The sequence below is a fragment of the Piliocolobus tephrosceles genome, chromosome 2 (assembly GCF_002776525.5).
Source record: "Piliocolobus tephrosceles isolate RC106 chromosome 2, ASM277652v3, whole genome shotgun sequence".
In the NCBI taxonomy this organism is placed as follows: Eukaryota; Metazoa; Chordata; class Mammalia; order Primates; family Cercopithecidae; genus Piliocolobus; species Piliocolobus tephrosceles.
Window position 1 is genome coordinate 171,180,108 of NC_045435.1, and position 15,809 is coordinate 171,195,916.

The following is a 15,809-nucleotide window of genomic DNA, read 5'->3' on the forward strand; positions in this document are numbered from 1 at the left end:
TTATGTTCCTGATCCACAATGTTGTCTAGCACAGAGGTGTTAGCCATTGCAGAGGAGGGCATGAAAGATAGGAACTGAGCCCCTCTTCTTTCTTCAGAAACTTGGAAGCAAGAAACAAAAGTCATACATTCATGTCTTTACTCATCTACACAAATTTCATATTTTACCTTTCTAAAATAGCTTTATTTATATATAATCTACATATAAATCTACATATAAATCACCCATTTAAAGAATTAAATTAAGTCTATCCTAAAGCTGCTTCCTTACATATTCTAAATTTGGCCTAGAAGTTTCTCAGTATGTAGTGAACTGTAACCTAACTGTGTGTTGAAAAGACTCTAACCTACTCTTATGCCAATCACAGAGTTTAAGCATACCTAAGGTGGCCAGTTGTTCAAACTGTGTTCAAATAAGGCAAATGCCAAATTGTAACCAATTCTGTTTCTGTACCTCATTTTTGTCTTCTGTACATCACTTTTCTTTTCCTGCCCATAAATCTTTTTTAACCACGAGGCAGCGCTGGAGTCTCTCTGAACCTATTGCAGTTGAGGGGCTACCCAATTTGGACATCATTCTTTGCTCAATTAAACACTGTTAAATTTAATTTGACTAGGTTTGTCTTTTAACAAAGATGTACAGTTCAATTATTTTTTGCATGTTTTCAAAGTTGTGTAATGATCACCATAATCAAATGTACAATTTTTTATCACCTTCCAATTAGCAGACACTACCATTCCTTCCTACCCCTCCACTCTCAGCCTAGGCAACCAAAATTCTCTAGTTATGTCACTCCTGAATATTTCATATAAATGGAATCATATGTGTTCTTTTGTGACTGGCTTCTTTCACTTAGTACAAGGTTTTCAAGGTACTTCCATTTGTAACATATACTTTATTCCCTTTTATTGCCAAACAGTATCTCATGGTATGGAGATATTACATTTTATCTATTTATCAGTTGATAGATCTTTGACTTATTTCTGCTTTGGGGCTATTATGAATAATGCTGATATGAATTTTCATGTCTACATTTTTGTGTGGACTTATGTTTTCATTTCTCATGAGTATATACCTAGGAATGGAATTGCTGAGCCATCTGGTAACTCTATGTTTAACATTTTGAAGAATTGTCACTGTTTTCCAAAGTGTCACTGTTTTCCAAAGTTGGATAAAATTCAACACTTTTTCATGCTAACACTCAACAAAGTGGCTGTACTATTTTATATTCCCACCAACAATGTATGAGGGATCCAATTTCTCCACATTCTGGACAACACTTGTTACTATTTGACTTTTTTATTATAGCTGTCCTAGTAGACATAAAATCATACCTAGTTGTTCCTTTGAGTTGCATTTTCCTGCTGGCTAATAATGTTGAGGTTTTTAATGTGCTTGTCTACCTTCTTTAGAGAAATGTACATTTAGATCCTTTGCCCATTTTTAATGGTTTTTCTTATTATCTTTATATGTGTTTTATTATCTTTATATGTTCTGAACACAAGTCCTTATCAGATATATAATTTGCAAATATCTTCACACATTCTTGGCTTTTTCTTTTCACTTTCTTGATACCCTTGGAAGTACAGATGCTGTTAATATTGATGAAATCCAATTTACCTACTTTTTCTTGTATTTCTTATGCTTTTGGAGTTGTATCTAAGATGGCTTTGCATAACCCAAGGTCACAAAGGTTTACTCCTATGTTTTCTATTTAGAGTTTTATAATTTTTCTCTTAAGCTTGGGTCTATGATCCATTTTGACTTAATTTTTACGTGTGGTATTATAAGGAGTCCAACTTCATTCTTCTGTGTGTAGATATCCAATTATTCCAGTACCATTTGTTTAAAAGATTACTCATCTACATTTTTTCAACCCTTATCAAAAAAATTAGTGGCTCATACATGTAAGGGTTAGTTTGTGGACACAATTCTGTTCCATTGATCTTTCTATCTATTCCTATGCCAGTTCCACACTGTCTTGTTTATTGTAATTTTATAGTAAATATTGAAATTGGTAAGTTTGTTCTTTTTCAGAATTGTCTTGACTATTCTGGGTCCCTCACACTGCCACATGTTTTTAGGATAACTCCATTCATGTCTGCAATAAAAGCTTGCTGGGTTTTGATAGAGATTTTGTTTAAACTGTAGATCATTTGAAGATTAATGCCATTGTAACAATATTAAATCTTCTAATCCAAGAACATGGAATGTCATTCCATTTATTTAGGTCTACTTTATTTCAACAATTCTTTTTTGTTTGTTTGCTTTCAGGGTATAAGTTTTATACCCTTTTGTTAAATTTATTTTTTAGGGGTTTTTTGTTTGTTTGTTTGTTTGAGATGGAGTCTCACTTTGTCACCCAGGTTGGAGAGCAGTGGCACAATCTCAGCTCACTGCAACCTCCGCCTCCCCGGTTCAAGTGATTCTTCTGCCTCAGCCTCCTCCTCCTGAGTAGCTGGGACTACAGGCATGCGCCACGACGCCCAGCTATTTTTTTTTTTTTTTTTTTTTTTCTGTATTTTTTGTAGAGACGAGGTTTCATCATGTTGGCCAGGCTGGTCTCAAATTCCTGACCTCGTGAATCGCCTGCCTCGGCCTCCCAAAGTGCTGAGATTATAGGAGTGAGCCACTGCGCCTGGCCATTTCTTAGTATTTTTACTCTTTTGATCTATAGTAAGTAAAATTGTTTTTATCTTTGAATTTTTAAATTTTTAACACAGTTCAAATCAGCGTGTCTGATTTCATCTCTTTCTCTAACAAACCAGGGTACCAGAACTGCTTCAGTTTCTCTGCCTTCTCTTTGTCTGTGATGACTAATGTATGAAGGTATCTGCTGCATCAAACTTTAAACTTCACATTATCCTTATTTTTCTTGACCTTGGCAGATGTGGCATCCTTTCACCTGGCTGTAAGCAGAAAGTCCTTGATTTCCTTAACTTTTTGAGGCATGGCAGCATGTCGGGCGGGAGAGGACACAGACCCACACAGCAAGTAGTGAGAAGCAAACAGTGGAATTGTTTTCTTAATTCCATTTGTTGATTGTTTATTGCTAGTGTATAGAAATACAACTGATTTTTGTATATTGATCTTGTATTCTAAAAGCTTGCTCAACTTGTTTCTTAGTTCTAATAGTTAATTAATTGATTATTTAGGGCTTTTTAAAACAAAATCACGTCATCTACAAATAGAAATTGTTTTACTTTCTTTCTAATCTGGATGCCAGTTATCTTTTTTTCTTGTCCAATTGCCCTCACTAGAATCTTTAGTACAAAGTTAAATAGAAATGGGAAGACTAGATATATTGTCTTGTTCCTGATCTTAGACATAAAAACGTTGTTTTTCAATATTATGTGTGATATTAGTTAAGTTTTTCATAAATAAACTTTACAGTTTGAGGAAGTTTCTATTCCTAGTTTGTTGAGTGTTAGCATGAAAAAGTGTTGAATTTTATCCAATAGTTTTTGAAAAAAATTTTAGACAATCATGTAGGTTTTGTCCTTTATTCTTGTTTTTTACTTCTTTAATTTCATTTTTATTGATACACAATAGATGTACATTTTTTAGGTACATGCAATAATTTAATGCATTCATAAAATTTGTAAAGATCAAATCAGTGCAATTGGGATATCCATCACCTTAAATATTTGTCTTTTCTTTATGCTAGAAACATTCAAATTATTTTCTCCTAGCTACTCTGACATATACAATAGATTACTGTAAACTATAGTCACCCTACTCACCTATCAAACATTAATTGATTTTTGGTAAACTAATCTAATCTTACTTTCTGGCATCAACCTCACTTGACCATGGTGTGTAGTCCCTTTCATATGTTATTGGATTCAATTTGCCAGCATTTTGTTGAGAATTTTTATCTATACTCATAAGAAATATTGATCTGTAGTCTTCTCGTGATGTCTTTATCTGGTTTCGTTATCAGGGTGATACTGGCCTCATAGCATGAGTTGGGAAATCATCCTTACTCTTCTATTTTTTGAAAGAGTTTGTGAAGAATTGATATTACTTCTTCTTTAAATATTTATTGGGTTTTTTCAATACATTTTTTAAAATGCAACTTGGGTAGCATGTCCAATAGGAAGAAATGAGTGCTCACCCTTTAATTTCATAACCCTGGAATTAATCCATGTAATCTATGATCCACAACAGTATTACCAAAGTTCGAATTACTCATAGGAAAGAGAAAGAAGTTCTCTAATTCGTCCTTAAAAGTTTTCCAAGTTCAGAAAAAAAAAAAAAAAAAAATGTTGAAGAACATTAATCTCTGCAGGAAATGATACTCCTGTACCCGCAGCTCGCTGTCCCTCATGACCCCTTGCTAGGCGGGGTTCGGGGCCAGGTGAGCGCTGATCTGATAGTTGACAGGGGACGACTGTGGCACCATCCTTGCTGCCGTCAGTATCCTGAGAGGGAGGAGGTTGGGCCGGGAGGGTCTCCCGGGGCGGGGCGAAGGAGGAGGGAATGCAAAACAGAGCCTCGTCCCCGGAACCCAAGCAGCAGCAACGCCCCTCACTATAAATTCGGAGCTGCCTCCTCGCCGATGATTCCAGCTCCTGACAGCCAGGACCCCAGGCAGCAGCGAGTGACAGGGCGTCTGGACCGGCACGCCGCTAGCAGCTCTGCCGGGCCGCGGCAGTGATCGATGGGGAGCTGCTGGAGCGGACCCAGCGAGTGAGGGCGCACAGCCGGGACGCCGAGGCGGCGGGCGGGAGACCGCACCAGCGCAGCCGGCCCTCAGCGGGACGTGACGCAGCGCCCGGGGCGCGGGTGAGTCCGCGCGGACCGCCAGGCACGCTTGGGAGACTTCAGGGGTGGGGTGCTAAGTTTCATGTCACGGTGTCCTAACTGCTGGCTCAATACTGGGAAGCTCTCTGGGACCAAGGAAAGAGCGACCGTAGTTCTGGTCAACGCCTGCCCCTGGAGCTGGCCACACTTCACCAGATCAGGTGAGGGGCTTCTGGAACGGGAGGGAACAAGGTAGATTTGTTTGCCACGTGCCTCGAAATTCTCAATCCATTTTGACCAAACTTTTCCTACTGTAAGCAAGAAATTTACAGAAATAAGATGCAACTCAATAAACTTTCTTCCTGAGGCTTTTAGTTAACTCTTGTCTTTTAGCCATCATCTGAGTCGGAAACCCATACGACTCTGCAAGGCGTTAGTTTAAAAGTTGTGCTACTTTTGAGGTGAAGTTAAGAGTGTCCCCATCCCCGCCCTCTGCTTCCCAGACGATGTCCCTGCGCTGCTCACCTCCCCTTAGCTCTCTCCCTGCAAACCATAGCGGTGGGTCCTAGACACGGGACATCCTCCAACCTGGGCCAAACTCTCCCACCCTCAGGGTTCCCAGATGCTCTTTGAATGATCAAACTGAGGAAGGAGAAGCAAGATGTCTCCACACCCCAATCCCTACAGCCTCAGCCAATGCATATGTGTAACTGAGACAGGATTTTAGCAAAAGGTCTTCTGTTTCACAGGACTAAACAGAGCCTCTGGCTGGCCACTGCCCGGCACCCAACTCCATCCTCCGATTTTGTTAAATGTCCAGGTAAACATCTCCACAGTGCCAGCCTGTTATAGTCTCCTGAAGACCTCAGAAATTCTTCGCCAAAGTGTCTCCTTCTTCACCGTTTTTTGGGGCAACCATTTGTGACCTGGCTATTGAGCTCACCTGGGCCTCTTCTCTTTGTTTACTAATAGCCTCATAAAGTATTAAAAACCTACTTCCCCCACTCAGGAACCCTCTCCTAATGAAAGTTTGGGTACTCACTTTCCCCTGGGATCAAATTTGGGACTTGGCTACATTTATTTCCTGTGTCATTCTGAGAAGATAAAGTAATAGTAAGAGGCAAGCAATTTGGCACCCTATTGATCTAATTTATTACTTGGTTGAGCAACTTGTGCTTCCCCTTGAAGCTGCTGCATCCCAACATGATTCTCTTGTTAGTTACCACCTGAGGTTCTTGGATCTCCAGGTGTTTATTTCACATAGCATATGCTTTAACCCTCTTATAAGTCTTCTCTAAGAAAGGAACTGCCATACTTCCCTTGTCTTCTCTGGTGTTTCCCCAGCTATAAAGGCCCCACCTGCATGACCTATCCTCAGGCTGTGATGTATTCCTGGGTGCCCTGGTACCTTCTCCTTCCTCTCCACCACCCTTCCTGACAGTGTAAGAGCAGGAAAGCATGGGGAGAAGGGAAATGGAGACTTCCATTTAACTTGCTGTGTGATAGTAGGAGCATTATTTCACAACTCTGGACCTCAAGTCTCTGCCCATAAGGTCCCCTACAGTGATATAATTCCTTCATTTCTTTTGTTTTTTGGTTATTGCTTTAAAATAAAAGTCTAAGCTTAAGGCTAGGTTATAGAAACTGCCCGTCATAATTGCTAGGTCTCAACATTTGCTTAAGTTCTGTGATTCTTAGTTTCTAGTCTGTTATCCACTCTCTATCCCCGCCACCTTTTTTTTCCCTGACTTCATTGTTCTTTGTTCCCATCCTGAGGCCTTGATTTCTGGTTCTGCTCTTCTTTGACCTTAAACTGAATCAACTGTTCCATCATCCAACTCAAAAGAAAATTGGTTTTCTTCCACCGGTTCCACTGATGCCAGTGGAAGACTTGTCTTCCTTGCGATTTGCAAAATGTCTTTCAGTCACTGGTGCTGCGGCAATGCTGCTGTCCCACAGCGTTCTAAGCTTAAATCTTTCTCTCTCTTACCCTGGGTCGGTATTCAAAGAAGGGCAGATTTGTGGGTTGCTCAGGTTTCTCACTTTTCTTTTCCTTCTTTCTAGTTTGGGATCAGAGTTGTGTATTTGTGTATATAATTTTGTTTTGGTTTTTTGTTCCTGCTGCTACTTACGACTGCTGTTGTTATTTTGATTCGACTAATTAATACTAATGACTCATTTTCCCCTATGCTAGAGGGAAAATTAAGGAAGAAAAGTTTAATCCGCTACTTACCCAAAGCCCAGGTAAAATACTTAGCTGAGAAGGAATTTAAAACTCATAGTTTAAATGCATGATGCATGTCTGCTGTCATTTTATCTGTGCTGCCACAGTGTCCTTTCAAGCAGATAACTGAGAGTTGATGTATTTTGCCTTTGAATTTGTTACAGGGACAAAAATAGTGACCCCTCACATTTATGTGTTTTGGCTGCTTAATGTAAGCTCCTGCCCTCTAGCCCCATGCCTATTAGTTTACCTAGCCCTTTTTCTGCTCGGTCGTAACTGGAGAATGCCAAAGAGTCTCCCAAATAGGCTACCAAATTATGAATGGTGTTTAGAAGTTTGCAGTAAGCCCAAGTGTTGTAAAGATTAAAATGCTGTTTTGAAGATATGCTGTGGCAATAAACAAATACGGAGCCAGAGCAACAAAATGTGACCAAGTGTCCAAGCCTAGCTTAGGAACACTTTTCTCCCATGTTATCTAGCAAACTGACAAATCAGCTTTCCAACTCGTAATGATTGGAAAATGCTATTATTTTTCTTCAAAATAGTCTTAATATTTCTTTTTCAAAATTGCCTAACATCATTGGATTATGTAGTTTGTGTTTCTTTTCACGTAGGTGCTTGTTAAAGCAGAATACTCAGTCTCTGATAAGCAACAGTAAATTTGATCGATTTGTATCCTAAATTTATCTGTCGCTTTACATTTTGTTTTATTCATAATATGAACTTTAGCTTCTAAAAATCAACTTTTTAATAGCTTAATATATAAAGCCATCTTAAATCAAGGAATATCTGTATGACTTAAGGTAGTATTCCACTGAAGTGGCAAGTGACTACCACAATCCTATTAAAGCTCTAAAATACAATGTTTCAATCACAGAAAAAAAAGTCTTATAATTTAAAGAACTATAAATTGCCAGATGTTTCCCTAGTTATTACATTAGTGACACATTAGACAACTGGAAATAGAAAAGGGTATATGTTTAGAACAGTCATAAAAGGACTAGTGACTATTGCTGCTAGCTGTGGTTGTATTAACATTAAAATATTTACTATCTGATTTTTCTTCTTTCTTATCACAGCAGATGCTTCGAAAAAATTTCTTGCATATGAAAATCAAAATTGTCTTCCAAAATTTTTAAGTAACAAAAAATTCATTATGTAGTATAAATGCTGTATGATTACATTACTTTACGTTATTCTTATAGTTAATTTAGAAGGGTTTGAATTGTTTTTGTTTTGTTTATATTTCTTTCCTCAATAGGTGCATTCTCTAACTGTCTTAAGTAGAAACAAACGTCTACAGTCTGTCAGTTATTATCAGTCTCCTTCCTATTACCAAGAATATTTTTATTGTGTTGTTAATCTCACGTTTAATTATTTTTTTAACATTTAAAAGTTTGGAAAATGGGTAAAAAATGAGTGTGTCTTGTTTCCTATTATTACAATGTGCCTTCCTATATCAAGTCCCAATTCTAGATGTTCTTAAAACTTAAAATCATAGAATTAATAATCCTTCGGTTTAAGTCAACTTTTATGTGATTTCTCGTCCACTTATACACACATAGATGCCTTCATCTTCACCAAATAATGTAGAAATTTTATTTAGATCAATGGATTTAAGTACTCTGTATGCTTAACTACGAAATAAGAATATTGAGAAATACACATATGAGTGTGTACTTTTTGTTTGTTTGTTTTTTGTTTTTTTTTTGAGACAGAGTCTTGCTCTGTTGCCTAGGCTGGAGTACAGTGGCATGATGTCAGCTCACTGCGACCTCTGCCTCCCAGATTCAAGTGATTTTCCTGCCCCAGCTTCCCTAGTAGCTGAGATTACAGGTGCATGCCACCATGCCCAGCTAATTTGTATATTTTTAGTAAAGAAGAGGTTTCACCATGTTGGCCAGGCTGGTCTCAAACTTCTGACCTCAACTGATCTCCCTGCCTTGGCTTCCCAAAGTGCTGGATAACAGACATGAGCCACGGCACCCGGCCTGACTGTGTACTTTTAAAGAGAATTTGTTGTTGCCAATTTGCTAAGTTTATTTAGTTATTTTCTCATTCTATATTAGTCAAAGCTTCTCTTATCTACTTTGGAAAATGAAGAATTATGCCTATAAAATATATCAACAACAGTTGCAGATACATACAGAGGAAATACTGTGGATCTGAGTGATATTAGGCCCTGAGGACACACGCCAAAGTGTAAAAATGGTCTTTGCCGTAGAGATACAGTAGTCAAACTAAGCACATATTTTGGCATGCGTCTCTAATAGTCTAATGCTAGTAGGGTAGGAAGCCATTTAAAAATGGCCCCTCCTTCTGTCCTGCCTTTCAGACCAGACAGAATGTCTAAAGTGGTCACACTGTTTGGTTCTGGCCACTTCTGTAATAAGCACTGCTCCTTTCCCCTCCTCGTGAGATTATAACTCCTCTGATAGTACAGACGGCACCTAACGCATCCTTGTTTCCTTTTACTAAGTGTTCCACGAAGTCACTTGCTTGCCTGTTTGTTTTTGGCTAAAACTATAGAAAATGTTAAATACATTTTCAGACCCTTATATTTAAAAAAAAAAAAAAGTTCAGAAATAAATAATTAATCTACTTTAGGTATACCATCCTATTACACACAATGACGAATTTGATGCTTTTGTCTGGTTAATTGAAGAGCTAAGCGTGAATACAGTATTTCAGTCTACAGCAGCAGTGGTAAGGGTAAAGTGGAGAAAAGAGTAAGGAAAGAAAAATTTAAAAAAGAATAAAAGGTTGAAATATCAAACCTGTGGTTCTTAAGACGACAAGAATATTGGAATCACCCAAAGGGCATATGAAATCTGTACATTTTATCCACACCTTCTTTTCTCCCCCGTCCTCATTCCCCCTGTTGAGACACATTGTATTACAAATTAGGAAGAAAACATCTCACGTATCCGTTTCCATATTAGCCTCATGGGCATCACCTGAGAGTTTGTTGGAACTGCAGAATCTCAGACATTGTCCAGACCCATTGATTGCATAAGAATCTGCATTTTAGCAAGATCCACAGGTGATTCAGATGCACATTAAGGGAAAAGAAACACAGTACACAGTTCTTGTGGCTTGTTTAGAATAATTATGAAGAGGTGTTTTCTTGACTTTTAACTAACATTTTTAATAAATGTTCCAAACACAATATTCAGTCTTTAAATTTTTTTTATTTAATCCTCACAACAACCCTGTGAGATAGTTACTGTTTTATCCTCATTTTATAGATTGGGATACTGAGTAATAATGAGATAAGTAGCTTACCCAAAAGCGGTAACTGATATAGTCGAGATGTAAATATAAGAATTCTAATTCCATTGCCTGTTCTCTTAGCTGTTACCTACAGTATCTGCTCTATACTGGGCTACCTACTTTTTAAGGCCAACTAATTATTTGAAAATTTATTTAAAGTTTGAATTTGAGATCAAAATCTGTTTCCCTCATAGATTTTTTTTTTTTAAAAAAAGCAAACAAGATCTATTCCATTTTGGTCTAATGTTTTCCTGTCATCTTACCTTTAAGTGCAATAATGGGAAATTCTAGAAATTCCTTCTTTAACTGTTTGAAAAAAATACGAAAATTATGACAGCCTGTCCAAATCCACTAAAATATATTTTTATATGCATACTTTTTATATATCAATTATACTTCAATACAGCTTTTTAAAAAAATACTAGATGACATACTTTTAAAAATTAACTTTTGAGCCCAGGTGTGGTGACTCACACCTGTAATCCCAGCACTTTGGGAAGCCAAGGAGGGAGGATCACTTGAGGCCAGGAGTTTGAGACCAGCTGAGGCAACAAACTGAGACCCCCATCTCTACAAAAAATAAAAAAAATTACCTGAGCATGGTGGCACACACCATGTGGTAGTTGGGACCTGTAGTCTCAACTACTCAGGAGGCTGAGTTGGGAGGATCGCTTGAGCCTGGGAGGTGAAGGTGGCAGTGAGCCGTGATCACACCATTGCACTCCAGCCTGGGCAACAAAGAAAGACCCTGTCTCGAATAATAGTAATAGCAATAATAATAACTTTTGATATCTCTATTTTTTCTGATAAAAAATCCAAAATTTTCTGTTTACCTTTTGGTACTCTCATGCTATAAAGTAAATTCTCTCTTGGATTGAACAAGTAGTTATTTTCTGTTTTCTACATATACATAGACTGTTCAGCATTCCAACTCAAATTACATATTACTTTTTCAGCTTTTAATATAAATGCTTACTTATTACAAGCATGGTTTACAAAAATGTGGTAGAATATAGTTACCAACCAGTCAATGCTCAAGCAAGTGATGATGTATTTTAAACCAGTGACTCCCCACATGATTCAGTCCCTGAACTACTTCACCCAGTGCAGGTAGATTCTCTGGCAGCCATCAGTTGGATCTGTCCAAATATCTCCTGTTTTGACAGGGGCTTATTGATGTTGGTCAAGACAGGTGTGTATGAGTTCCCTGGGATCATGTTTGAGGGGAAACCTGTGCCAACAGGACTGAGCAGCCACTTTTTCAATGGTATTGAGAAAATTTGTAGAAGATAAAATTTCACCAGCTGCTTGAATCTAGAACTGTGGATATTCAGGTAGCACTGACATTACAAGATCTAATCTGTAAGTTATGGGTTAGGGCAAAATCAATCCAGGGCTGCCATCATGACAAGTAGTGGAAGTTGGAGAGAAGGAGAAATACCCAAAAGATATCTTACACATAGCAGGCAGAGTTTCTTAGTACTAATAAAAAATAAAGTACCAGTGATCACCCTCTATAGCCCTTAAGAGTCCCCTGGTTTCACTGAGCCCCAATATTTGTGACTGTGCCTGAATGCAATCTGCACAAGGTTTCCTTTTTAACAGTTGGAAAAAAATCTCATAGCATAGCATTTTTTCTAGTAAATTTCATATACTTAACAACTTTATCAGCACATACATCTTCCCTTCACACTTATAATTTTATCAGCACATATACTTTACTTTTTGACTCAAAGTCTTCTTGCCGTCAATTCAAATGCTCCTGCTCTTAGAATGAGAATTTTCCATTAACCCAGCTTTAATAATCTAACTCTCTTTCCCATTCAAATGATGTCACCTCATATAAAACACATTGTATCGTGATGTCTCCCAGCCCTCAGTTACACAGTTAATTGCTGCCACTTTATCATGAATGAAAAAGAATTTGATGTGATTCTTGGGTAATGATTTCTTGAGTATGTCCTGGCCTATTATCTACTGAGTTACCAGAATGGATTTTTGAGAGAACACACAATTATTCCCATTCCTTTTAATTTCCATTAACTTAAGCCATATGATAGAACATTACAGTTGTTATATATTTTATATGAATATAAAATTAATATATAATTTATATATTTTAAAATATTTAGTGGCAAGGAAAGATAATAGTAAGTGAAAACATCAGTGTATAACACATGAATCATAAGTGTGATCCCGTGTATGTGTATACCTGGTAGATGCTTGTCAAGGTGCCATTAAGGTCTTGGGTTATTGGCATCTTAATGAAATTCATTTAATTTTGTTAAGATTGATTTGTTAGTAAAATCACTTACATATTTTTTAAATGCATGCATATCTATGGAGTCAATAAGAAAAATTAGGAAGAATATACAACAAATCTTAAGAGCTTTTGAGGTTTTGTTTTTTCTTTCTTTTGTATGTACCTGCAAAATTTTCTATAATGGATCTCTGTTGATTTTATATGTTTTACTTTCTATTTGTCTTGGAATTTCTATTACTTTATTTATAATTCACTCTAGATTTTAAGTACTAGACAACTATTATTAACTCTCTGGAGACTGGTACTATAAATCTGACCCTTTCTGTAATTTTTTTTTCTACAGTACACTAGTGTCTCACAAAGAGTCCACAGAATTCACACTGTCATGATATTTTATAGAAGAAATCATTTTATGGGAAATTTCTTTTGTTAATAGATCCTTCCAATGCTAACATTATTCTATATAACAATGCTAAAGTTAGTATGCCTAAATGCTCAAGTTGGTATGCTAAAGTTGTTTTAAAAATTAACCTATATACAATCTTCTTGAATAAATCTTCAACTTTAAATAAAAATTCTTATTTAAAAAGTCTTCCTGTATATAATGAAAAATATTGATGAATTTGACTACATAAAAATAAATGCTTATACAGTAAAAAGTACCATAAACAAAGTTATAATCTAAACAAGAAACCTGGGAATGCTCTTTGCCAGCCATTACATGTCAAATTCCAGTTTCCTTAACATAACATGAGCTCTTTAATGTGAGAAGCAATAATCGACCTAATTGAAACATGAGCAAGAGCCATGGCTGAGCAAACTAGTAGAAGAATTACTACGGAAACAGTGAGAAAATGAAAAGAAGTTCAACCTCATTCATAATGAACGAAATGCAAGTCAAAACAAAGATATGCCCTTTTACTTATCAGATAAAGAAAAAATGATTTGATAAAATCCAGATTCTTGGTATTATAACTTGGTATAACCTTAACAGAGGACGTTTTGTAAATATCTATCAAAAATGTAGCATATACAAACAATTTGGTTCAACAATCTGTTTAGAATTTATTATACTGATACATTCATATAAGTACAAAAATTCATATATATATAAATATTATTATTGAGACATTTTTGTAGCAGCCAAAAGGAAAACTGAAAAAAACAGATTAAGGCTCATTAATAGCAGACTGGTTAAATGAACTATGTATCAGCACAATGAATGAAATATTGTACAGCCATCAAAATGAATGAGATAGATTTATATATGCTGATGTAGAAAATCTGCTAGCCATAATAAGTAAAATAAATAAAGCAGAGAAGAAAACACTATGATGTACAAAAAGAAAAAACTATAGATATACATATTTATATGCATGTGTATGCATTTTTTATGATTATACATATTTATATGCATGTGTATGCAAGTCCTAGAAGGAGACATAGGTAACTATTAGTAGTACCTCTGGGAAGTAGATGCAGAGAAAAGTAATAGAGGGTAAGGATATGTTTACTTTTATTTTACATCCTCCTGTAACTTGACATTTATACAACACGTTAGCATTACTTCTGTGAAAAAGAAAAACAGAAAAGGTAATCTTTTAAAAAGGTATGTTTTAAATTATGGTAAAATAAAATTTGCATAAGCTTTATACTAAGTAGTAGAATCATTTAACCAAGTTTAGCTGTAGATTCACAGGTAAAAATCCAATCTATTTTCATATTCTTACATTTAGTAGCCACGTCTATAGAAAGAAATGGCTAGGAATGAGACTGCACTATTTTACCCTAAAACATTCTTTTTCTCTCTGCCTAATGTATATCTACAAGAGCACTGGGGAAGATGTTGACCACAGGCGGGAAGATGATGAGATCCTGTGCCCACAACTTAATGCAATCTAGCTCTATATAAGGAAAAATATGTTCTTGATGTGAACCAGATGGTGCATTCCCTTCAAAAACATTCTTAAGATGCAGTGTTGAAGCTTACTCTGTAAATTAAAAAATAAAATCCTGACTCTATTCCATGAAATGCTTTAATCATTTTTTTCTTTTTAGGTTGATATTTGACAAATTGATCTAAAATGGCTGGGTTTTTATCTGAATAACTCACTGATGCCATCCCAGAAAGTCGGCACCAGGTAAATACCTGACATCTACAGCAGTGGGCCTGTCAGCAGTTTTCTCTAATGTGTTAGCAGTGGGGAGAGTACAAGAACCCACACACACCATTATCTTGTGAAAGAAGTAGAGGAAGCAGAAAATAATGAAATCCCAGTCTTACCACATCCCCTCCAATATACAGATTAAGAGCATATGCATTTATATGGTTTTAAACATAAATAACATCAGAATTACTAAGTTATTTCCATTCATGTACTGATAATGAATCATGGAGAAAGTCCTTTGGCAAGGACTCCACGTGGCCACAGGTGATTGTTTTGAGCAGTGTTCTTCCTGTGTAGGGCTTGAGAGGACCAGGAGGGAAATGACTGTACTCTCTTGTGAGCTACTTCCTGGGCCATTTGGGTTCTTTGATACCCCAGTGCTCACTTTCAGAAGTCTTAAGACCATAAACCTTAACCGTTGACCTTCTCACCTTCAGAAAACCCAAATGTCTCAGAGTTTCATTCTCACAAACTTCTACCTTCCTCCAATGATGAGATATAGGAAAAAAAACGTGAAATTGGAGATGGAGGTGCCCTCTCAGCCTCTTTACAAGCATGAGTCACACGGCAGGGCATTAAACTCTCTCGCAACCTGGTGTGGAGCACAGCAGGGTTAGCCAGGACTGCTTTGTCTATCTAACTCTTGTTACCTGGACCTGTGTGATATTTTTCCTAACAAGAGTCTGGGATTTACCTAACTAATAAGACTATCCCCCACCCCCCTTACAAAAACTCAGTTCAAAGAACAAGCCCTCGGCTTCTCCTAGTCCCCTCCAGGGAAAATGAAGAGTAGCTTGTCCTATTCTGAATATGTTGTGCTCCCATTTTATCAAAGTAGAGGATAGATATGTAGGTGCTGAGTGGGTAGTTAATATTAGAGGGGATGCTGCTTCTTTGCTGTAATAGATTGGCAAGTAGGAATCATTTTCTGGAAGGTATTCCACAGTGGTGGTGTTAGAAAACTATTTAGAATGCCTTTAATCTTGGGAGATAAAAATAGTAATGCTTTACAGAGTCCTGTCAATGGATATCTTTAGGGATGTTTTGTTTTGGGAGGTTTTTTCTGATTTTGTTTTTTTCAGGTCTAGCTAAGCTTGGGAATCTGGACTGTGCAGATTTTCCGCAAAAAATCCAC

At 36.8% G+C, this 15,809-nt stretch overlaps 1 protein-coding gene and 1 pseudogene across 3 annotated transcripts in view; one reads left to right on the forward strand and one right to left on the reverse strand.

Annotated features, from left to right (window-relative positions):
• Positions 1–2,724: 2,724 nt before the first annotated feature.
• Positions 2,725–2,952, reverse strand: LOC111544752 (annotated as a pseudogene).
• Positions 2,953–4,532: 1,580 nt separating this feature from the next.
• AGTR1 (angiotensin II receptor type 1) overlaps positions 4,533–15,809 on the forward strand; it is a 45,767-nt gene continuing 34,490 nt past the window's right edge. For 2 of the 3 annotated variants that reach the window (XM_023215386.1, XM_023215387.1), the window contains exon 1: positions 4,533–4,788. The gene's annotated coding sequence lies outside the window, so the exon portion shown is untranslated. Of the gene's footprint in view, positions 4,811–15,809 lie in introns of all 3 variants that reach the window. The other variant, XM_023215390.1, reaches the window with a different exon arrangement.